Source organism: Triturus cristatus, chromosome 4_1 (genome assembly GCF_964204655.1).
Source record: "Triturus cristatus chromosome 4_1, aTriCri1.1, whole genome shotgun sequence".
Lineage (NCBI taxonomy): Eukaryota > Metazoa > Chordata > Amphibia > Caudata > Salamandridae > Triturus > Triturus cristatus.
In genome coordinates this window covers 398,430,266-398,455,250 of record NC_140585.1, presented here as the reverse complement: position 1 = coordinate 398,455,250, position 24,985 = coordinate 398,430,266, and the positions used below count along the sequence as shown (strand labels likewise).

At 48.6% G+C, this 24,985-nt stretch overlaps 1 long non-coding RNA gene across 1 annotated transcript in view; it reads left to right on the top strand.

The window, feature by feature from the left end:
* LOC146855006 (uncharacterized) overlaps positions 1–24,716 on the top strand; it is a 159,223-nt gene extending 134,507 nt beyond the window's left edge. The window contains exons 3-4 of the long non-coding RNA XR_014981266.1: positions 10,667–10,894; positions 24,424–24,716. This is a non-coding gene — a long non-coding RNA (uncharacterized LOC146855006). The remainder of the gene's footprint in view (positions 1–10,666; positions 10,895–24,423) is intronic.
* Positions 24,717–24,985: the final 269 nt, after the last annotated feature.

Sequence of the window (24,985 nt, the reverse complement as noted above, 5' to 3'; positions counted from 1 at the left end):
GCCTCCCTGCGCACGCAGGTGGCGACGGACCTGTCTCCGTTGCGGGGCAAATGGGAAGTGGATCTGGATCGCTCCATGACCAACAAGGAGTGGAGGGATACGCTACGGGGACCCACGCGGGTCCCCAGGAACCTGCGGTTTCGCCAAATCCAGTACTTTATACTGCACAGAGCATATCTCACTCCCGACTCCATCAATCGCTATTTCCACCGTGCGGACGCTGAATGCCCACGCTGCAAGGCTCTGGATGCCGGACTGGTGCACATGTTATGGAGCTGTCCAGCGCTCGACTCATATTGGCGGACGGTGCACGGAGCGTTAGGTACTTGCGCCGGTCCGCTGGCGCGGTGTGAGTGGCCGGCCTGTCTGTTACACTTGTTTCGTAGAACTCCCCCCACGAAGGTTGCCTGTCACTTCCTCGACCTGGGCCTGATCGTGGCGAAGCGGTTAATTACTAAGCGCTGGAAGGCGGCTGAGCCCCCCCGGGCGCAGGCGTGGCGAAGTTCCCTGCTGGTGTGGGCGGGGGCGGAGGGTACGGCTCTCTTGCGGGAGGAAACGTTAGGCCTCAGACGCACACCCATAGCGAATCAATGGGACGTACACTTACAAGCCCTGATGCAACTGGATGGGGATGCCCTGGGACTCTGTGGGACACATACTGCGGAGACACTCCCTGGGGGGGAGGGGAACGGGGGCGAGACTGGGGGGGGCCCACTTTGGGGATTGGCGGGGAGGTCTTAGCCGAGCCGGGCGGATGTGCGGACAATGACAATTGCCTTTAATGGAACGATATGTAACGGGGGACGGGGGCCGGGCGGGGGGGGGGTGGACTGGGGGGGTATCTTGAGGGTCACGTGGTCGAAGACCGAACCTGCTGCTACTGTTGTGCTGGGCTTCTGTTGTTTAACCTGTTTTTCCTTTTGTTGTTCCATGAATCTGTTTAAATACGGGCGGTGGTCCTGACACTTATCAGTTTGCCTTGCTCCACACATGGTGGTGGCGATAGATCCTGTGGTTCACCGCATTCACAATTGGCGGAGACTCCTCCGAGTACCTGACTCATTGCCTGTGAGATGTTCCATTTATGATTTATGCTGTGTCTATATTAACAAAATGCCAATAAACAGATTTCACAATAATGAGTAGCCCACAGCAGCGCAAACCAGGCCCTGCAAGAGCCATTGTGTGAAAACCGCAAAGAAATAAAAGGCGTTCCTCCCTTTTTCTGATGAGCTGGCATCATTCCACACACCCAACAGTTGGTAATGTTCATAGCATTGTGGGTGTGGTGCAACATTTGAATGGCCGCATTGTTGAGATAGGACATTCAGTGCTTTTTCTCATGATAAGGAAGAGTGTAATAATGATGCTCAATGGGGACAGGAGTAGTAGCAGTCAGTAGATTTCGAGCAGGAGCTACACCCTCTACAACGATATTATTTTCGCGATCAGAACTATAATTGAAGTGAGTCCGATAATGAACATTGTCTTTTTCGATCACAGACTCTTGCAGCAGTTGATTTCTTTTCCGTAGGCATGTTCATCTTGACGTTGAACAACAAAGCAGATGGGGCCCTAAGGTCCTGAGCAGCCGTTGGTTTCTTCACTGAGGTTGAGACAAGTATCACTAAAAGAGTCCTCCCCTTTGCTACTCAGACTTTCACTAACCCAGGACAGTGGCTCAAACAGTCTTTTTGAGCAACAAAGAGTCTTTCTTCCGGGGTCGCAGCTGATATCGAGATGTACCAGGAATCGTGTGGTCCAGGAAGACTTCCTCAGATCCTTCAAGTGACGCAGTTCGGCCCTTCTCGGTATGCAGGATATCGCGGTGATCTTTCAGCACAGCAGTTTCCACCAAGGCAGACGGCACCCTCTTACAGGGGGTAGAATGGACCCAGTTCTTCCGATTGGTCACTCAGACTGCAGTTCTGGTCGCCAGAAGAACTTGCTCAGGTCCACGTCAACGAGGTTCTAGGCTGCTCGATCTCTGGAACACCTTCACCATCACCTCATAAGTTGTAAGGCCAGATCAAGCATAGGGTATCGATCTAATGGAGAGCAATGCTAAGGGCAAGGCATATGGCCATTTTTCACTCTAATCTAACAGGCACCAGAGACACAGCACCTGTACCCTAAACTCTAGTCCTTCCCTAACTCCTGTGTTGCCCTGCTGGTGCACTGCTCTTTCGTCGGGGCCGCAGATTGTACCTAGTGTGCCCGGGCACCTCCTTATCAGCAAACAAAGGTGCAGACTTGCATTCACTTAGGGACCGGGACTCAAATGCCTGATGCACAGAAACTGGAGTATCTGAAACAACCTTTGTTTCAGAGGGGGTCCCCTCAGGCAAAATCTCCTTGCTCTTGTTAACGGTCTGTGCCTCTCTTAGCTAGGCATAAAAAAAGGAACAAAGTAAGGAATTAGCTCTCCGTCCTGATTTGTGACCCCGTCTTTCACCCAAAAATCATCCGACTGTGGTAGGGGTACACGTTTCTTCCGGCCTTCCACCTTCACCACTGTTATAGTGGCCAGCAATACATGGGCTGGGTCCCTTCACCTCGGCTTCAAATTAGACTTGCACTTCGACCCCCGGTTGGATCTGATATCCTGGCCCCTCTGGCAATGGTTGTAGGGCAGCAGATATCTGTTAGTGAACAGAACGGAAACACAACATACAAATGATCAATCAAAAGAGGATATTCAATTTCAGAAACGCCCCTATATTATTCTTCTGAAGAACCTAAAAAAAAAAGGAATTTCAAAACAACTATTCTTTTAACAAACTTGAACTTATAAGTCATAGAAACCGCGATACAGCTTCTACTTTGTGAACCTTCACTATTGTGCAAAACTGCAGACACCTCTAAAATTATTTCCCTTGCATAAGAACAACCATGTTTTTTATGCTTATGACCATGCTCTCATATTATAGGTGTAGCGGGAAACTCTAAAACTGTGAATGTAACATAGATCCATATTACATGAATAACTGATAAATTAAACATAACCTGGTAGGTACATGAATTTTCCAGCAGAACTTTGTGGCAGACAAGAAAACAAGCAAAGAACATTTTGTTCTTAAAAATGTGTGCTAAGGGCATATGGGCATCTTTCCTAGCATTGTGAACCATATGCATCATACTTTTCACGATCCGGGCCATGTAATATATTCAGGGGAGAAACCTATTCACCAGCTCTAGCAAGAGCTGTCAGCTCAATTATATAGACTAACTGATGATGGACTCGTGATGCCTTTGCGACTTATGTAGTGTTGCAATAACATCAACAATAATGGTGTTGCCATCTGGGAATTTGGAACAAAAACCACCAACATATAGTTCCCCTTAAAGGTCAAATAAGGGAACATCAGTCTATTCCACCCATCCATTCATCCTTATCCAATTCCATCAGTTTACAGAAAAGAGGGGTAGTAACATCGCATATTTATTCATTCATTTTGTTAATTCTAACAATTTGTTCAAACAGTATCACTTAATAGCCACTTAGACATGCACTGGTGAAGTGCTTTGTATCTCTTTATTCAAAAACGTATTCACAGGAGAGAGAGAGAGAGAGAGAGAGATAAATATAATATATATATATCAAGCTGCCCTGCGTACTGTCCAAGCAGAATAGCTCACAATAATACATATACCAAGCACAACAACCAAAAAGCACAGTGTGCTACTTAATTTTGCTTACCCTTAATTTGCCCAGGAGCTAGTCTCCTACCCCCCTTCGACAGTAGGTAACCTAAGCAGGTGACCCCCTGTCGACAATACTTACCCCCTTTGGCAGCTGGGCACAAACAGACTTGTAGGAGGTAAATAACTAGGGGAAACCACACCAAGGAGGCCATGTCCAATACTATTGGACTGTACCACTTTGTAAATGTTGCTGTACAAGAGCTAACTAGAAAACATTAATCCAATGACCAACTACCAATTCCTTTAGCTTATTGTGCTGTTTAACATGATGATGCATTAATGCAAGCTTTATTTTATTGTCTCCCCTTATCTGGCCCTGGCACAGCAACCTTAAATTGAAACCATTATGCTGCATGCATGGCAAAGCTGCTCTCTGTGTCAGGAGCTGCACATGCCCCACAGACGCTGCTGCCCCTCCTTCTCTTTTATGGCTTCATAGAACCTGCCTGGTCTTTTGCCAAAAATATTAAGCAGAGCCTCCCCTCTCTCTCTACACTCTGGCCCCCTCCTTCGGATGTCTACGAAGGTCGAAGTGCCAGAGCAAGCCTGACAGAAATAAACCTTCCTTCGTCCGCTCTGGTCTCTCCCCCCTTCTTTTCCATAGAGAAAGAGAACACATTCCTACATGCACTTTTAAAATATGTGTCTTTCTAAGCACAGAAATAAAGAGCACAGTTTAATTTAAACACACATTCTTCTTTACATTTTTCAAAAGTTGCACTTTTCCTATGTAAAAACAAATGTACATTGTTACTAGTATTTCTCATCAAACCATATTTTTATTTATGTATTATTTATTAAGTCTTCAAAATTTAAAGTGTAATTCTTCCAATGGCATCTGCAGAACACAATGACGACAACACACCAAATTGAGCTCCTTCCAGACATTTTCAAGAAGGGGCCACACACTCATAACACACAACAGAGCTTGTTGAGGCAAGCCATCCTTACACAAAGAGCACAGTCGCTACTCACTCAAACAAGTACTTCACAAGCATCACCACCGGTGTCAATCCACAAACCTCATAGACACTCAAACACACAATCAAACCACCAATCAACACCAGGACAAAAACAAAAGGCAGCCCACAGACTGCACTCAAACCAAACCAATTGTAAATCATGTTTACAAACAAAAGAGCTCTCAAAAGCAGTCTGTCCATCAACTGTTGTTTTTGCATTTGTCACCCCAAGTGGGACGGGTATGCTCAGACGTGAGTCCCGTGCTCTCCATGCCACTAGAATCAAGCTATCCTGGCTCAAGAGGGGCGAAACCCCGAAACCGGTCCTAGGATGCTTGTTTCAAGTCCAGGGAGGACCTGGCTTGGCAGTTCGGGCTGGACTGTTCCCATCTGGCACAGGGTCAAGACTGATTTGCATATGGCTGGGTTCAAACTGGAATGGCATGGTGAGCAAAAAAAACATGGATTTAGGCCCAGATCTCTGTACTGGGGTGAATGTATGACATTGTTCTGCATTCTGTCCATCAACTGTTGTTTTTGCATTTGTCACCCCGAGTGGGACGGGTATGCTCAGACGTGAGTCCCGTGCTCTCCATGCCACTGGAATCAAGCTATCCTGGCTGAAGAGGGGTGAAACCCCGAAACCGGTCCTAGGATGCTTGTTTCCAGTCCAGGGAGGACCTGGCTTGGCAGTTCGGGCTGGACTGTTCCCATGTGGCACAGGGTCAAGACTGATTTGCATATGGCTGGGTTCAAACTGGAATGGCATGGTGAGCAAAAAAACGATGGATTTAGGCCCAGATCTCTGTACTGGAGTGAATGTATGACATTGTTCTGCATTCTGTCCATAAACTGTTGTTTTTGCATTTGTCACCCCGAGTGGGACGGGTATGCTCAGACGTGAGTCCCGTGCTCTCCATGCCACTGGAATCAAGCTATCCTGGCTGAAGAGGGGTGAAACCCCGAAACCAGTCCTAGGATGCTTGTTTCCAGTCCAGGGAGGACCTGGCTTGGCAGTTCGGGCTGGACTGTTCCCATATGGCACAGGGCCAAGACTGATTTGCATATGGCTGGGTTCAAACTGGAATGGCATGGTGAGCAAAAAAACGATGGATTTAGGCCCAGATCTCTGTACTGGGGTGAAAGTATGACATTGTTCTGCATTCTGTCCATCAACTGTTGTTTTTGCATTTGTCACCACGAGTGGGACGGGTATGCTCAGACATGAGTCCCGTGCTCTCCATCCCACTGGAATCAAGGTATCCTGGCTGAAGAGGGGTGAAACCCCGAAACCGGTCCTAGGATACTTGTTTCCAGTCCAGGGAGGACCTGGCTTGGCAGTTCGGGCTGGACTGTTCCCATGTGGCACAGGGTCAAGACTGATTTGCATATGGCTGGGTTCAAACTGGAATGGCATGGTGAGCAAAAAAACGATGGATTTAGGCCCAGATCTCTGTACTGGGGTGAAAGTATGACATTGTTCTGCATTCTGTCCATCAACTGTTGTTTTTGTATTTGTCACCCCGAGTGGGACGGGTATGCTCAGACATGAGTCCCTTGCTCTCCATGCCACTGGAATCAAGCTATCCTGGCTCAAGAGGGGTGAAACCTTGAAACCGGTCCTAGGATGCTTGTGTCCAGTCCAGGGAGGACCTGGCTTGGCAGTTCAGGCTGGATTGTTCCCATGTGGCACAGGGTCAAGACTAATTTGCATATGGCTGGGTTCCAACTGGAATGGCATGGTGAGCAAAAAAACGATGGATTTTGGCCCAGATCTCTGTACTGGGGTGAAGGTATGACATTGTTCTGCATTCTGTCCATCAACTGTTGTTTTTGCATTTGTTACCCCGAGTGGGACGGGTATGCTCAGACGTGAGTCCCGTGCTCTCCATGCCACTGGAATCAAGCTATCCTGGCTGAAGAGGGGCGAAACCCCGAAACCGGTCCTAGGATGCTTGTTTCCAGTCCAGGGAGGACCTGGCTTGGCAGTTCGGGCTGGACTGTTCCCATGTGGCACAGGGTCAAGACTGATTTGCATATGGCTGGGTTCAAACTGGAATGGCATGGTGTGCAAAAAAACAATGGATTTAGGCCCAGATCTCTGTACTGGGGTGAAAGTATGACATTGTTCTGCATTCTGTCCATCAACTGTTGTTTTTGCATTTGTCACCACGAGTGGGACGGGTATGCTCAGACGTGAGTCCCGTGCTCTCCATGCCACTGGAATCAAGCTATCCTGGCTGAAGAGGGGTGAAACCCCGAAACCGGTCCTAGGATGCTTGTTTCCAGTCCAGGGAGGACCTGGCTTGGCAGTTCGGGCTGGACTGTTCCCATGTGGCACAGGGTCAAGACTGATTTGCATATGGCTGGGTTCAAACTGGAATGGCATGGTGAGCAAAAAAACGATGGATTTAGGCCCAGATCTCTGTACTGGAGTGAATGTATGACATTGTTCTGCATTCTGTCCATAAACTATTGTTTTTGCATTTGTCACCCCGAGTGGGACGGGTATGCTCAGACATGAGTCCCGTGCTCTCCATGCCACTGGAATCAAGCTATCCTGGCTGAAGAGGGGTGAAACCCCGAAACCAGTCCTAGGATGCTTGTTTCCAGTCCAGGGAGGACCTGGCTTGGCAGTTCGGGCTGGACTGTTCCCATATGGCACAGGGCCAAGACTGATTTGCATATGGCTGGGTTCAAACTGGAATGGCATGGTGAGCAAAAAAACGATGGATTTAGGCCCAGATCTCTGTACTGGGGTGAAAGTATGACATTGTTCTGCATTCTGTCCATTAACTGTTGTTTTTGCATTTGTCACCACGAGTGGGACGGGTATGCTCAGACATGAGTCCCGTGCTCTCCATCCCACTGGAATCAAGGTATCCTGGCTGAAGAGGGGTGAAACCCCGAAACCGGTCCTAGGATACTTGTTTCCAGTCCAGGGAGGACCTGGCTTGGCAGTTCGGGCTGGACTGTTCCCATGTGGCACAGGGTCAAGACTGATTTGCATATGGCTGGGTTCAAACTGGAATGGCATGGTGAGCAAAAAAACGATGGATTTAGGCCCAGATCTCTGTACTGGGGTGAAAGTATGACATTGTTCTGCATTCTGTCCATCAACTGTTGTTTTTGTATTTGTCACCCCGAGTGGGACGGGTATGCTCAGACATGAGTCCCTTGCTCTCCATGCCACTGGAATCAAGCTATCCTGGCTCAAGAGGGGTGAAACCTTGAAACCGGTCCTAGGATGCTTGTGTCCAGTCCAGGGAGGACCTGGCTTGGCAGTTCAGGCTGGATTGTTCCCATGTGGCACAGGGTCAAGACTAATTTGCATATGGCTGGGTTCCAACTGGAATGGCATGGTGAGCAAAAAAACGATGGATTTTGGCCCAGATCTCTGTACTGGGGTGAAGGTATGACATTGTTCTGCATTCTGTCCATCAACTGTTGTTTTTGCATTTGTTACCCCGAGTGGGACGGGTATGCTCAGACGTGAGTCCCGTGCTCTCCATGCCACTGGAATCAAGCTATCCTGGCTGAAGAGGGGCGAAACCCCGAAACCGGTCCTAGGATGCTTGTTTCCAGTCCAGGGAGGACCTGGCTTGGCAGTTCGGGCTGGACTGTTCCCATGTGGCACAGGGTCAAGACTGATTTGCATATGGCTGGGTTCAAACTGGAATGGCATGGTGTGCAAAAAAACAATGGATTTAGGCCCAGATCTCTGTACTGGGGTGAAAGTATGACATTGTTCTGCATTCTGTCCATCAACTGTTGTTTTTGCATTTGTCACCACGAGTGGGACGGGTATGCTCAGACGTGAGTCCCGTGCTCTCCATGCCACTGGAATCAAGCTATCCTGGCTGAAGAGGGGTGAAACCCCGAAACCGGTCCTAGGATGCTTGTTTCCAGTCCAGGGAGGACCTGGCTTGGCAGTTCGGGCTGGACTGTTCCCATGTGGCACAGGGTCAAGACTGATTTGCATATGGCTGGGTTCAAACTGGAATGGCATGGTGAGCAAAAAAACGATGGATTTAGGCCCAGATCTCTGTACTGGAGTGAATGTATGACATTGTTCTGCATTCTGTCCATAAACTATTGTTTTTGCATTTGTTACCCCGAGTGGGACGGGTATGCTCAGACGTGAGTCCCGTGCTCTCCATGCCACTGGAATCAAGCTATCCTGGCTGAAGAGGGGTGAAACCCCGAAACCAGTCCTAGGATGCTTGTTTCCAGTCCAGGGAGGACCTGGCTTGGCAGTTCGGGCTGGACTGTTCCCATATGGCACAGGGCCAAGACTGATTTGCATATGGCTGGGTTCAAACTGGAATGGCATGGTGAGCAAAAAAACGATGGATTTAGGCCCAGATCTCTGTACTGGGGTGAAAGTATGACATTGTTCTGCATTCTGTCCATTAACTGTTGTTTTTGCATTTTTTCACCACGAGTGGGACGGGTATGCTCAGACATGAGTCCCGTGCTCTCCATCCCACTGGAATCAAGGTATCCTGGCTGAAGAGGGGTGAAACCCCGAAACCGGTCCTAGGATACTTGTTTCCAGTCCAGGGAGGACCTGGCTTGGCAGTTCGGGCTGGACTGTTCCCATGTGGCCCAGGGTCAAGACTGATTTGCATATGGCTGGGTTCAAACTGGAATGGCATGGTGAGCAAAAAAACGATGGATTTAGGCCCAGATCTCTGTACTGGGGTGAAAGTATAACATTGTTCTGCATTCTGTCCATCAACTGTTGTTTTTGTATTTGTCACCCCGAGTGGGACGGGTATGCTCAGACATGAGTCCCTTGCTCTCCATGCCACTGGAATCAAGCTATCCTGGCTCAAGAGGGGTGAAACCTTGAAACCGGTCCTAGGATGCTTGTGTCCAGTCCAGGGAGGACCTGGCTTGGCAGTTCAGGCTGGATTGTTCCCATGTGGCACAGGGTCAAGACTAATTTGCATATGGCTGGGTTCCAACTGGAATGGCATGGTGAGCAAAAAAACGATGGATTTTGGCCCAGATCTCTGTACTGGGGTGAAGGTATGACATTGTTCTGCATTCTGTCCATCAACTGTTGTTTTTGCATTTGTTACCCCGAGTGGGACGGGTATGCTCAGACGTGAGTCCCGTGCTCTCCATGCCACTGGAATCAAGCTATCCTGGCTGAAGAGGGGCGAAACCCCGAAACCGGTCCTAGGATGCTTGTTTCCAGTCCAGGGAGGACCTGGCTTGGCAGTTCGGGCTGGACTGTTCCCATGTGGCACAGGGTCAAGACTGATTTGCATATGGCTGGGTTCAAACTGGAATGGCATGGTGTGCAAAAAACAATGGATTTAGGCCCAGATCTCTGTACTGGGGTGAATGTATGACATTGTTCTGCATTCTGTCCATCAACTGTTGTATTTGTGGAGGGGAATCCGCAGCAGGGGGGTTAGGAGATGATGGTGAAAGGAATTTAGATTTAGGCCTTAATTATTCTGTTTTACCTGTCACTTGCCCACAAACTGTAAAATATTATGTAAAGACAGAAAAACAGTATAATGCTGTTTAAATGTGCATGTTGAGTTGCACAATTATATTTAGAAATAATCTACAGCCTGCTTTCAAAGAAAGGTCTAAATGCGGTTCGGTTTAAGTGTTTTTTCCTTTCTATTGTATTCGGGTTGAGAAACGTCCTGGCTAGAATATTTAACAGGAAATTCAGAGCAGCAAGAATGTTTCGATTGTAGTCTGTAACTTTGTTGTGAGAAGTCACAAACACAGGAAAGAGCTGGTCTTGAGATAAATGTATGTAATCTGGGTGGGACATAACGGAAAAGCAGGAAGATTTTTCTATTGTGAACATTGTATTAAATATGGATCTAGGCCAAAATTAGTATTATAAGAGTAGACTCGAAGTGTATGTTAGTTGAGACTGACTTGTGCTTCTCTCATACCACATCACTCTCCCAGCTGAACTAGCCTGGCATGTACAATAAACCTTTTTGTACTACCTTTTGATGCAGATGTGGTGATTAAATGATTTGCACTGCTTAAAGGATTTTTTCCCGACATCGTGGCGAGCCAGCCAGGAGATCCCCTTTGCTCCGGCCTGCCGCTGGGGAGGTTCCCCTTCGGACAACTAATAGTCATGCACAATTTGAGGAGGATGACAGACGCCTATTGAGACCAAAGATCTGTTTTTTGGACGACAGGGGTACCGGTCTGGGGGACGTCTGCAGCGGCCAGATAAGGTAGGGAAAAAGGGCGATTGTCGAATCCTTGTTTATTGATCCACAACTGTTTCAAACTGAGATGTGTATTTAGTTAATAATCTTGGCAGACCTTTGTTTAGGAATCGTCAGAGAGGAAGAGAGATAATTACATGTGTTTTGTTGATCCTGACAGACCTTTTGTTTAGGAATCGTCAGAGAAATAGATGTTTATTTAGTTAAACTTGGCAGACTTTTTTTCTTTCCCTTGGGGAATTATTAGAGAAATAGGAATTATAGATGAAGCTTATCCTGACAGTTTGAATTAGGAAAACGTCAGAGAAAGAGAAAAAGTTGATATTTTGTATTAATATGTTATATGAGTTGTTTTTCTAAACAAAATATATATACATATAATGTAGATTTATGATTGTTATATCATGTGTAATAGATTATGAGTTCTCTAGCATTATCAGAGGTACCAACTGTTTTTTTTAGTGTTAACTCCATTAGGACAGGAGCCTTTAAGAATAGTAAAGGTTTTTGGTAGATTAAAAGGAAAATGTGAGGTAATGCCTTTCTTTAAGAAATCTTCCCAGGGGAGGCAGGGAGAGAAAGGGACTCCTTTAGGCCATATGATTTCCACATTTCCAGGAGACTCTGATAGAAAAAAAGACATTGTCAGGAATAGACAGAAGGCACAAAGACTTCCCTGGTTCCATGGAGACCAGATGGCTCTTTTGATAATGCAGTGATAGCCGATGTAATATCATATATCTTAATAGCATATAACGGAGATGAAAGAACAAAGAGATTAAAATCATTGGACATGTGGAAGATATTCAGTCAGGATTCCCATGTAGAAGCCACAGCACCACACCCGACATATTCTGAGATAATTAAAGGGCCCTTATGCCATCAAGATATACATCCATCATTGTCAGCGGAAGATAAGGAATCCACTACCTCAATAGACTCAGTGGACACTGATGTTCCAGCTTTAGGCTATAAAGATCCAATATTAATACCCCTGGCTGATATAAACAAAGTTACACCAAAGGTTGATGACTTTTTTAAAATGGGGGAGGTTGATCTTGCACAAACAATTAATAAGGATTTTCTTAAACCTGAAAAAGTATATGAGGGAACAGTGTCCTTAACAGGAGACATTTCAGTAAAATTAAGACAAGACGGTAATGGGAAATTGCTGGAACAAAAGTCAAAAGACATATTAGAATGGGATACTATACTAGCACCGCACAGGTGAAGTTTGATTTAGGGACACGATCAAAAATACTTCAGGAAGAGGATAAGGGTTATCGTGACAGGGCCATCAGTGTAAAGGGAACCAGAATTCAATTAAGAGATTAAGCCTTATTGCTGATGACTGTTCAAATATATGTAATTCCATATAATTAAAACAAGATGAAAAGCCAGCTGTAGGGGACATAGGATATGATCTAGAATTCAAGAATGTGACCGGAAAGGATAAGATAGATGAGGAAGAAATAAACGCAGTGGAGAGTGAAATTAGAAGGGTTCTTGACTGGGAACGCATGGAATTGTGGCAAGAGGCTGAGAACAGAAATGCTGAAATAAATAGAAGAGGATTAGAGGAACAAAGTGCCTTTAGAGAACAAATAAGAGGAGAACAGGTGTTTCGCAGTAGTACAACAAGGTCTGGGCGTCCATTTTGAGCAGAGGGTATGATAGAATTAGGACAAAGTTCCCCTCCAACTGAAGTAAGACCCTTCATGTACGAAATATGCAGGGAATTACAATTTTTATACAGAGAAAAGAAAGGAAAGGAAACAGTGACTTGACACCCAATGAAATAGTAGCAAACAGAGAAAATAGTTGGTATAATGGTGTCCCATTTACTAATAACCTTGCAGGATGGACAGCAGATATGGTGCCACAGATGAAAGTGTTGCCAAGAGCAGGATCCTTTGACCCTGAATTTATAAATATGGCTGATTTATGTATTTTTCAAGGTTATGGGGGCTCAGAGTGGGATTATGATTACATGAAACAAAGTCTGTGTGTGTGGAATAAATATACTTTAAGGTCCGAGACACCTTATGAGGGACTTGGTGGCAGGAATACCGCTGTAATGCAGATGCCACTGGTGTATAAGACACAGGGAGCACAGCCTGTCTATGTTCCATGGCAACACATGGATAAAGAAAATCTAAAAATAAAGGCCTGCCTCCATTACATGAAGAAGCAGGGAAATGGATAAAAGCATTTGAAAATGCAACAGCTGGGATACCTTTAGCTCGGGGGATGTGAAGAGTCTTTTGAGCTCCATAGTAGGGGATGAGCTGGACAGTACAATGAGAAGTGCAGGGATACAAGGAGTAACTATTACTAAAGGAAAACATGATGGGTCTGCTTTTGGAGTAGTGCGCTCTAGGGTGTGGACTGAATTAAGGACTAGGTACCCCGACTGACCAGATATGTCTCCAGGACAGTCCAATGCAGACTACATAACAATGATGAAGAAAAAGTGGGAAGCAGATGTAGGACCTGTAGACATGGGAGGAAGTTGTACATTATTCTACAATTGTTTTAAAACAGGGGCTACCAGGAGACATACAAGACCATTTAGATCAGGTTGTGGCTTTAGATGTAAAACCCTGGGCAGAACTGCAAGCACATATTATTCATTTTTGTAGAAGAAATGAAGAAAAGGAAAGGAGGAATAAAGACCAAAGTGACAGAACCCAAGCCAAAATGGTGACACAAAAACTACAGAAAAATTTGAAGGAAAAGACAGAAAAAGAAATGACTGTGCAGGTTCCTGTTGCAAACAGAGAGCAAGGAAGGGGTCAAAGAGAGGGGAGATAGATGCAAGGAAGAAGAAATTTTAAATGCCATTACTGCGGTAATATTGGACATTTTATTGCTGAATGCTGCTTTAAGAAGAGTGATGAAGCGCAGGGAGTGATAGGAATAGGAAGGGGGATGGAAAGACAAAATGTGAACACATCAGGGCCAGCGCCTCAATATGGTCCTTATCAGTATGCCCCCTATCCTCAACAACAAATACCTCCACTACCACAGGTTTATATGCCACAACAGCAATTTGCTAATGTACCTGTTCAAGGGGCACCAGCACCACAACAGCAATTTGCTAATGTACCTGTTCAAGAGGCACCTATTGTACAGACAGGAGGCCAGCATCAGGTGCAGACTAATTCATTGGTGAGCACAGGGAGTCAAGGACAAGGGGGAGTGATTGTTCAAGGCGGAAACCCCTTTTATTATACAGCCTGATGGGGCACACCAGGGAATCCCATTAGTTCTGTGGTAGCTAGGACTCTAGACCCAGAGGAACAACCAATGGTAGAAATGATTATAATGGGAAGGAGGTATGCTTTTTTGGTTGATACAGGGGGAAACAAAATCTTGCCTCTCAGAAGGAAATGTTCCATTGTCCTCTGCCACCGTGGATACGCAGGGCTTCTCTGGTGAAGTACAGCGTCCATACACAATCAATCAATCATCGGAATTTGTATAGCGCGCTACTCACCCGTAAGGGTCTCAAGGCGCTGAGGGGGAGGGGGTACGCTACTGCTCAAACAGCCAGGTCTTGAGTTGTTTCCTGAAGGAGAGATTGTCCTGGGTCAGCCGAAGGTGAGTGGGGAGGGAGTTCCATGTCTTGGCAGCCAGGTAGGAGAAGGATCTTCCTCCGATGGTGGATTTCCGAAATCGTGGGACGGAGGCGAGGGCGAGTGTTAGAAATGAGGGGGCTCTGGTTGGCGCAGGTGTGTACCCACAACAAGCAGGGACCCTTTACTTCTTGTCAGGGCGAAGGATGACTCCCCAGAATAACCCCTGCTCACCCTCTAGGTGCGTGGCGCGAGCAGTCTAGGCTAAGTCTCAGGCGTACACGGTTAAGCAAATGCAATTACACATACAGTAAACCCCTTGCATGCACCACAAACGGACACCAATCAGGTAGTATATAAAAATAAGCTTTTATGTAGTTTCAGCAGATTCAAATACAAGGCCCAGTAACGTTAAACTGATGGGGCCACAACTCTTTGAAATACGGTAAAGTCTCTTTGTTACGGAAAGTTCCTTAGGCGGGCACAAGGTAACTGTGGGCCTCAGCGCACTTCGTGCTGAGGCGGCGACCGGGAAGCACACGGCAGATGACAGGGAAATCAGAACGTTGCGGACCCTGGATCCGATGCGAGCTCGCGGTCGAGTTCGTAAGTACAGTACCTTGTTTCTTGACGCAAAGGCGGGTGCGGGATTTCAGCGGCTCTTCGACAGAAGGGCGAGGCGGCGTCCGAGGCTCCCACACTTCACGATGGGGGTCTGATCTTCAGGCTCACGACAAGAGCGGGGTGTTGCAGGTGGCGGGTGAACAAAGCGGGGCAGCCGGGCACGCAGATTACGTCCGGGCCGTCCGAGGTTTGGAGATGCTCACAACGCCGATTCCGGCGGGAGGGTGAAGGTGCGCAGCGAGCCTCCAGCGAGCGAGGTGACAGGGGCAGCCCAGCACAGCGTAGGGGGAGCGGCTCCGATCGAGCGAGGCTCTTCCCAAGGCGGGGGCGGCTAAGCAGTCCTGGTCACAGCTCAGGGAGGGACTGGGGCACGAGGGTCACAGCTCCGGCGAGGGAAAGGACACCACAGTCCAGCGGCAGGCGAGTGAAGATCAGGTAGAGCCCAATGGTCCTGGGGCTCCGTTCAGGGGGCAAGCTCAGTTCCAAGCCCTTGGAGATCGTTTTGGAAAGCACAAGTTTTGAAAGTAAAAATAGCAAAGTCTTCAGCAACAGTTTCTCTTCTCCCCTTTGGCAGCAAGGTCACCACTGTAGGCCAATCCCCCAGGACAGGGACAGTCTTCCTCCTACAGCTTTCCCGGTGCCTCCTCCTCAGGCAGAGATTCTTCTTGGTCAAAAGCGGATCTAGTTTCTTAGGAGCAGGGCTCCTACATTTATACAGCAAATCTTTTGTTCTCCCAGGTCAGGGGGGCCCTTGCCTAGTCCAGTCCGGTTTCTGAGCACTTTGTTTACGCGATGCAGGCTTCTTCTTTCAGAGTGCAGGGCAAAGTCCTCAGACGCTCCACAGGGGGCGGAGCCGGCATTGAGGTGGCAGAGCACTGTCCTATTCAGAGCCTAGGAGTACTCCTCCCACCCATCTACCTGTCGATCGTCCTATTCACCACCAGGCTACCTAGCCCTGCCCATCTGGGTTCCCCCAGCCCTGTCACTCACACCAGCCAGACATCAGATACACATCACGCAGAGGCGGGCTGAAATGTTTAGGCAAGCAAAGGCCAGCTTTCTAAAAGCGGCATTTGCAAACGCGGAATATTAAAATAAACCTTGGGAAAAGATGTACCTTATTATTCCGAGTCCAGGCATACTAAACTCGATCTTCTACCATGTTCCCTGGGTCGGCTAGGATCATAGGATGTAACAATCCCAGCCACCCATACTGGCCTATGAGAACAGGGTAGCCTTACAGTAGTGATCAACAAGATGGCGGTCATTCACTACTAGGACATGCCACGCATCCAGGCTTGTCCTACCTTAGGCTTGCAACGCACCCTGCCCGTGGGCCTACCAGAGGGGTGACTAACATGAAGTTAAGGGAAGGTTTAAGGACCGGCAAGTGTGGGCACTTGCCAGTCAGCATGTCAGTACCAGACTGCATGCAGGTTCTGCGATGGCAGACCTTAGACATATTTTACCGGCCGCTTCTGTGGGTGGCACAACCAGTGCTGCAAGCCCACCAGCGGTGTTTGCATTTACATGCCCTGGCGCTCCTGGCGCACTTTACTGGGGTCTGACAGTAAACCAACAATCCAATCATGGAATCCAACCAACATATACAATTTACATAGGGAGCACTTGAACCGCGACACTGGTTGGCAGTGGCACAGCGCGCTGAGCGGCCAAGACCATAAAAGCACATGAGGCACAGCGACAAAAAGAGGAAGGGAGACTCACGCCAAGGTGCCAGGTCTAACAGCGAGGCTGGCGGATCGGAGCTGGCGGGTGGGTGTGTAGAATGTGAGACGGCTGTTGAGGTACTTCGGGCCCATGTCGTGGAGAGCCTTGTGTGCGTGGGTGAGGAGTCTGAACGTGATCCTTTTGTTGACGGGGAGCCAGTGCAGGTGGGCGGAGATGTGGCTTCGGCGCGGGATGTCCAGGATGAGTCGTGCTGAGGTGTTCTGAATGCGCTGGAGTCTTTTCTGGAGTTTGGCAGTGGTTCCAGCGTAGAGGGTGTTCCCGTAGTCCATGCGGCTGGTGACGAGGGCCTGGGTGACTGTCTTCCTGGTTGTGGTGGGGATCCATCGGAAGATCTTACAGAGCATACGCAGGGTGTTGAAGCACAATGATGAGACGGCGTTCACTTGCTTGGTCATTGTGAGTGAGGAGTCCAGGATGAAGCCCAGGTTGCGTGCGTGGTCCGTTGGTTTGGGTGCGCTGCCCAGGGCAGGGGGCCACCAGGAGTCGTCCCAGGCGGAAGGAGAGGGTCCGAGGATGAGGACTTCCGTCTTGTCTGAGTTCAGTTTCAGGCGGCTGTTCTTCATCCACTCGGCGACTTCTTTCATCCCTTCGTGTAGGCTGGTTCTGGCGGTGGCTGGGTCGTTGGTGATGGAGAGGATCAACTGGGTGTCGTCGGCGTAGGTGATGATGTTGAGGTTGTGTTGGCGTGCGATGGCTGCGAGGGGGCTCATGTAGATGTTGAAGAGGGTGCGGCTGAGCGATGATCCCTGTGGTACGCCGCAGAAGATTTCAGTGGCCTCGGATCTGAACGGGGGGAGGCGGACACTCTGGGTTCTTCCGGCGAGGAACGAGATGATCCACCCCAGTGCCTTCTCTTGGATTCCGATGTTGCTGAGGCGCTGCACTAGGGTGCGGTGGCAGACGGTGTCGAATGCTGCGGAGAGGTCCAGGAGGATGAGGGCCGCTGTTTCCCCGTTGTCGAGCAGGGATCTGATGTCGTCAGTGGCTGCGATGAGGGCGGTCTCGGTGCTGTGGTTGGCTCGGAAGCCGGACTGCAAGTAGTCGAGGGATCCGGTTGTCTCGAGGAAGGCGGCAAGCTGTCTGTTGACGGTCTTCTCGATGACTTTGGCAGGAAAAGGGAGGAGCGAGATGGGGCGGAAGTTCTTGAGATCGGTGGGGTCCGCTGTTGGTTTCTTCAGGAGGGCGCTGAGCTCGGCGTGCTTCCAGCTCTCCGGGAAGGTGGCGGTGTTGAAGGAGGCGTTGATGATGGCCCGGAGTTGGGGTGCGATGATGGAGTCGGCTTTGTTGAAGACTTGGTGGGGGCAGGGGTCGGTAGGGGATCCGGAGTGGATGGTGTTCATCGTGCGGGTGGTGTCTTCGGTGCTGACCTGGGTCCAGGCGCAGAGGGTGGTGGAGGGGGGCGTAGGTTCGGTGGATGGGTGCGTGGTTGGTGTGCCGAAGCTGTTGTGTATTTCAGCGATCTTGCGGTGGAAGAACGAGGCGAGTGAGTCGCAGAGGTCTTGTGAGGGAGTGATGTCGTTGTTTCCGGCGCTGGGGTTGGAGAGCTCTTTGACGATGCTGAAGAGTTCCTTGCTGTTGTGGGCGTTGTTGTCCAGTCGTTCTTTGAATGCTGTCTTCTTGGTGGTGCGAATCAGCTGGTGGTGTTTGCAGGTGGCATGTTTGAGGGTGGTCATGTTGCCTGTGGTCTGGTCGTTGCACCAGGCTTTCTCGAGGGTGCAGCAGTTCTTCTTGGAGTTCTTAAGTTCGTCGGTGAACCAGGAGGCTTTCTTGCTGCCGTGTCTGCTGGGAGGGGTCTTCAGTGGTGCGAGGTCGTCTGCGCAGTTGGTGATCCACTGGGTGAGGTTGCTGGCTGCTTCGTTGGGGTTCGTTGTGCTGGCAGGAGGGTTCTGGCTGAGGGAGGTGGTGAGCTGGTCGGCGGTGATCTTGTTCCAGTTTCTGCGAGGAACCTGTTGCGGGTGGTGGTGGGTCGTGGTTCTTCTGAAGCTGAAGTGGACGCAGCTGTGGTCAGCCCAATGAAGTCCGGTGGAGTGGCTGAAGGAGATGTGCTCGCTGGAGGAGAAGACTGGGTCAAGCGTGTGGCCGGCGTAGTGGGTGGGGGTGTTCACCAGTTGCTTGAGCCCGAGGTTGGCGAGGTTGTCCAGCAGGGTGGTGGTGTTGCTGTCCCTGTTGTTCTCCAGGTGGAAGTTGAGGTCCCCTACGAGGATGTAGTCAGCGGAGGGGAGGGCGTGCGGACTGACGAAGTCTGCGCTGGCTTCGCTGAATTGTGTGCGTGTTACCGGGGGTCTGTAGATGAGGGTGCCTCTGAGGGTGGTCTTGGGGTCGGTGTGTATCTGGAAGTGGAGGTGTTCGGCGGCGGCAAAGGTGTCGTCGGTGCTGGTCGTGATGCGGATGGTGTTCTTGTGTACGATGGCGATGCCTCCTCCAGTCTGGTTGACGCGGTCCCTCCGGGTGATCCTGTATCCGTCCGGGATGGCGATGGCGATGTCGGGTGCTGAGGAGGCCTTCATCCAGGTTTCCGTGAGGAAGGCGACGTCTGGTGATGTTGTGTCGAGCAGGTTCCAGAGCTCGACGGCGTGTCTGTGGACGGAGCGGGTGTTGAGCAGGATGCACTTGAGGTGGTTGCTGCTGGTGTTTGGCTTGGTGGGTGCGGAGCAGGTCCGGGGGCAGGTGAACTTGCAGGCTTGGCAGGTGAAGCGTCCGTGGGTGCGTTTCGGGGTGGCTCGGTACCAGACGGGGGTTCGGCCGGCGTTGAGTGCATGGAGGGTGGCGGGGTCGTAGGATCCTCGGGTGCGCTGGCTTCGTTGTGGACCAGGGGTCCTGGCGCTGGGCGCGGGCCAGGCGCGGACGGGCGCAGACGGGCTTGCCTTTGGCACGCCTTCGGCGCACCCGCTGCATGTGACCGCTGCGCGTACGCGCGGTCTCCATTTACACAATCACAAAGAAGCAGAGATACAATATAAAACAAAATGCACAGTCCTTGCACAGGAGGGCAAAAACGGAGTCACGAGCAGCAACGAGGGGGCACAGACTCGACTGCAGCAGGAGGGCCGTGCGGCGTGGGGGTGACCTGAGGACAGGTCACACTCCCCTGCGCCGCGCGGTCTCCATTTAAGGCCAAGTGGGAGGGAGAAGCAGCTGGGAGGCGGGAGCGGGGAGGACACAGAAAGAAAGGGGGCGGGGCCGCGATGTCACGGCGGCGGGGAGCGGAGGGGGGGTCACACCAGGGGAGCAACGTGCAAGCGAAACAGAGAACAGTTTAAACAAGTTACACAATCACAAAGAAGCAGAGATACAATATAAAACAAAATGCACAGTCCGGGCACAGGCGGGCAAAAACGGAGTCACGAGCAGCAACAAGGGGGCACAGACTCGCCTGCAGCAGGAGGGCCGTACGGCGTGGGGGTGACCTGAGGACAGGTCACACTCCCCTGCGCCGCGCGGTCTCCATTTAAGGCCAAGTGGGAGGGAGGAGCAGCTGGGAGGCGGGAGCGGGGAGGACACAGAAAGAAAGGGGGCGGGGCAGCGATGTCACGGCGGCGGGAAGCGGGAGCGGAGGGGGGGTCACACCAGGGGAGCAATGTGCAAAGCGAAACAGAGAACAGTTTAAACAAGTTACACAATCACAAAGAAGCAGAGATACAATATAAAACAAAATGCACAGTCCGGGCAAAGGAGGGCAAAAACGGAGTCACGAGCAGCAACGAGGGGGCACAGACTCGCCTGCAGCAGGAGGGCCGTGCGGCGTGGGGGTGACCTGAGGACAGGTCACACTCACCTGCGCCGCGCGGTCTCCATTTAAGGCCAAGTGGGAGCGAGGAGCAGCTGGGAGGCGGGAGCGGGGAGGACACGGAAAGAAAGGGGGCGGGCCGCGATGTCACGGCGGCGGGAAGCGGGGAGCGGAGGGGGGTCACACTAGGGGAGCAACGTGCAAAGCGAAACAGAGAACAGTTTAAACAAGTTACACAATCACAAAGAAGCAGAGATACAATATAAAACAAAATGCACAGTCCGGGCACAGGAGGGCAAAAACTGAGTCACGAGCAGCAACGAGGGGGCACAGACTCGCCTGCAGCAGGAGGGCCGTGCGGCGTGGGGGTGACCTGAGGACAGGTGCCCATAGAGGTGGCAGGAGTGCGAACGCAGGAGCGTCTCCTTTATTCTCCAAATACACCAGCAAATTTATTAGGAAGGGATATCATGTCTAAATTAAACATGACAAGAAGGTTTTCCTCTAATGGGTCCATGACATGTGAAATACCAGGGCAAGCGAAATGTGGGATACATCTACTAAGAATACCAGAGGAAAATGTGGTTGGAAGGGCAGAGCCAGTGCATTATAAATTGCTAGCAGATGCAGTACTTACGGTTCTGAAGACAGAGGAAATACTTTTAGGGAGATGGATGGAATTGCCACCAAGACTAATTTTCAGGAGACAAGCTGGTGGTGATGAACTGGGACAGGTGAATACCCTTTACCTTGAGTGCATGGAAATATCCAGTAGGGGGGGCGCTCTGGTGGCATCAGATAACGATGAAGGAATTTGGAAGGTCCTGATTTTTCTTATGCCTGGTCTGAGACCACAGGACATTTCTGATTCCGAACTCTTTTCAGAAGATCCCACCAGGACCGAGATAGTTTATACACACACTGCACCCTTGTTATTGCATGTTTATCATGCACAGACCACGTTACCAGTTCTGCCATCCCCCTCCAATGATATTGAAGCACTTGTAGCAGTCCCGCCTTGTCACTGGACATTAGCTCCAGATGAGGTAGGACTTATACTATCTGCAGAACCATTTTAGATAAAGTTGAAGCCAGGTGCACAATTGCAAAGTGTAAAACAGTATCCACTGTCTAAAGAAGCAAAAGAAGGTATTAGAGGGACAGTACAAAGACTGAAGGATCAGGGAGTCCTGTATTCCTGTCCATCACCTTGTAACACCGCAATTTATCCTGTAAAACAATCTACAGGTAATACTTGGAGGATGGTTCAGGATTTTCGCCCCCTTAATGCCATAGTATTAGCAGAGGACCCCATAGTGCCCGACAAATCTGTGATATTGACTAATATACCAAGTGACAGCAAATGGTTTTCTATGGTGGATTTAAAGAATGCTATTTTTTAGCATACCTTTACATCCTGACAGTCATAATTTGACAGCCTTTAGTTTTGATGGTAAACAAATCCAATATTCTCGACTCCCCCAAGGCTATTATGAGTCTCCATCTGTGTTTAATAGAGTATTGAGTGATGATTTGTTAAATTTCCAGTCAGACAGTACAGTCTTGCAATATGTAGATGATTTATTAATATGTAGTAAATCAGAATCTGAATGTGTTTTGGACACTGTCAATCTCCTAACGCTGCTTGCTACTAAGGGATACAAAGTGGATAGGAAAAAATTACAGTTTGTGCAAAAAGAAGTGCTGGATTTGGGCCAAGTGTTGTCTGCAGAAGGCAAAAAGATAGCAGGTTCTAGAATACAAACTATACGTGATCAGCCTCAGCCCAAGACAGTAAAAGACATGCAGAAATTTCTAGACCTTTGTAATTTTGTACATCAGTGGGTATTTGATTATACTACCATCATACAACCAATATTATATGCAATGAAGCAAGCTAAAACTGACAACACAGGCATACAGTGGAGTAATGACAGTGTAAGTGCATTTCAGACATTGAAAGAAGCAATTGCTTCAGCCCCAGTGTAGCAAATCCAGACTATACAAAGATATTTTTTTCTGTTTTCTGCTGCCACAGAGGATTCTATGATATCATTCGTTACTCAAAAATACCCGATGGGTCACAAACCCGTCGCCTATTTTAGTGGACTATTAGATCCAGTAATGAAAGGTCACTTTTCTTGTGGGCGAGCGCTTGCAGCAGCAGCTTTTGCAGTAGAAAAGAGTAGAACTATTACAGCAGGATGCCCTGTAACATTGTATGTTGAGCACTCTCCATTCGCTCTACTGGAGAAAAGTAAAAGTACATTGACCACTCAGAGCGACAGGTTATGAAGTGATACTGTCAAACCATTCTATCTGCATTGAGCTAGTACACTCAGTCAATCCTGCAACTTTTTTAGTGCACCCACTAGAGCCCACTGATCATGATTGTAGTGTATCATTGGAGGAGGACGATCACCTGGCACATGAGGACCCCTTGTCTGATGGCCGACAATTGTTTATTGATGGTTCCTCATGGATAGACCAGGAGACAGGTAAAAGACATACAGGTGCAGCTGTTGTTGAGGCTATTAGTACCCCTACTGATTATACCTTACACACATTGCACCTCTTACTCTTGCCATCCCAAGACTCGACCCAAGTGGCTGAATTAAAAGCATTGATAATGGCCCTACAGGCTTGTCACGGTCAGCCAGTAACAATATACACTGATTCAGCATATGTAGCTTCCACAGTGCACTCAGGGCTGAAGAGATGGGAAAGGCGAGGATTTCTTAAATCTACTGAGACACCAGTAGTGCACCAACATCTTTTAGCTGACCTTATTGCTGCATTGCAAATACCATGTCAAGTAGCAGTGGTTAAGTGCCAGGCACACACAAAAGGATCAGATATGGTGTCTAAGGGAAATGAAGCTGCTGATACAGCAGCAAAGGAAGCTAGTTTATATGCAATGAAAACATGCAGTATGCAGATGATGAGGTTGAGATACAACACTATGAGAATATTTCTACAGAGGCATTATTAGACATTCAAAATGCAGCACCACAACATGAGAAAGATCTCTGGAAATCAAAGGGGGGGGGGGTGACTGGATTTCCAGATCTTCTTTATAGATCATCAACTTCAGGTAAAGTTATAATGCCTCAGTCACTACTTATAACAGCCCTTCGACAACTTCATTTACCAACACACAATTCTAAAAGAGTAATGATGGAAGAATTAAATAAAAGCTGGTTTATCCCTAATCTAGGACCATTAGTTGATGTATTTCTAGCTTCATTTCATGTGTTATCGGTTCTAATAAGAGGTCACCAATAATGCCTTCATCCTCCATTCCAATACTAATAGGTACTTTCAAAGAGTTACACATAGACTTTGTAGATATGATACAAAAATGTAATGGATATAGGTATGTGTTAGTAGTGGTGTGCCCATGTTCACGATGGATTGAAGCAGGACCCTGCTCCACGTGTGATGCTGACCAGGCAGCCAAATTCTTGGTGAGAGAGGTCATACCTAGGTGGGGGGTTCCGGCTACACTATTAGGAGTGAAACACCAGTTTACCTCAGTTTACCACCCAGAGAGTAATGGAAGTGTTGAGAGGATGACTGGCTTATTGGAAAGCAAAGTGTCAAAAATTTGTGAGATACTGAAAAAGAATTGGCTTTACTGCATTCCCCTTGCTCTGTATGCTTAGAGAAATGCCCCTTGATAGGATCATCTTTTGACCCCTCACCAAGTCGTAACAGGTAGGCTTTCTAATTTGTACTTTAAACAAAATCAAATGATTCGTTCTAATACTAAGTCTGCATCAGAAAGTGTTTAGCAAGAAATGAATGCATACATATCTGCCTAAACAAAAGCTGTACAGGTTTATTCTAAACAGGTTCAGCTGCAACAGGCTGACAGTCCTGCATCACCCCTGCCCTTGTCTACAGCCATCAGCATCGGTTCCTGAGTCTTCGTGCGCAACTTCGTGAGAACATGGAAAGACTCAAAGTTTCTAGGTCCCTACCAAGTAATACAGAGCACGCCAAAAGTAGTCAAAGTGGAGAGGATACAGAACTGGGTGCACCTAACAGACATTATTCCATTTTTGGCCTCACTCTCGCCAGGAGGTGAGGAGGCAATGGTCCAAGAGCAAAAGATACAATGAAGAGACAGTTAAATTATATTTTTCAATGCATAATAATGAGTTCAGTCGTTATGATTATTACTCTGATAATTTGCTATTGTATTATGTGTTCTGTAGATGCAAAAGATCCCACCCATAGGGAAGAAGTATTACGCTTTCATAGAGCTGTTTTCAATTAAACAGATATACAACCTTTGCATGATTCTTTACTCGATAATTTGTGGTACAAAAGCATGCATGATATAGGTGCCAATACACAAAATGATAGTTGTTCCCCATGCCATAGAAACACCACCTTTAGTGTATCCTAAAG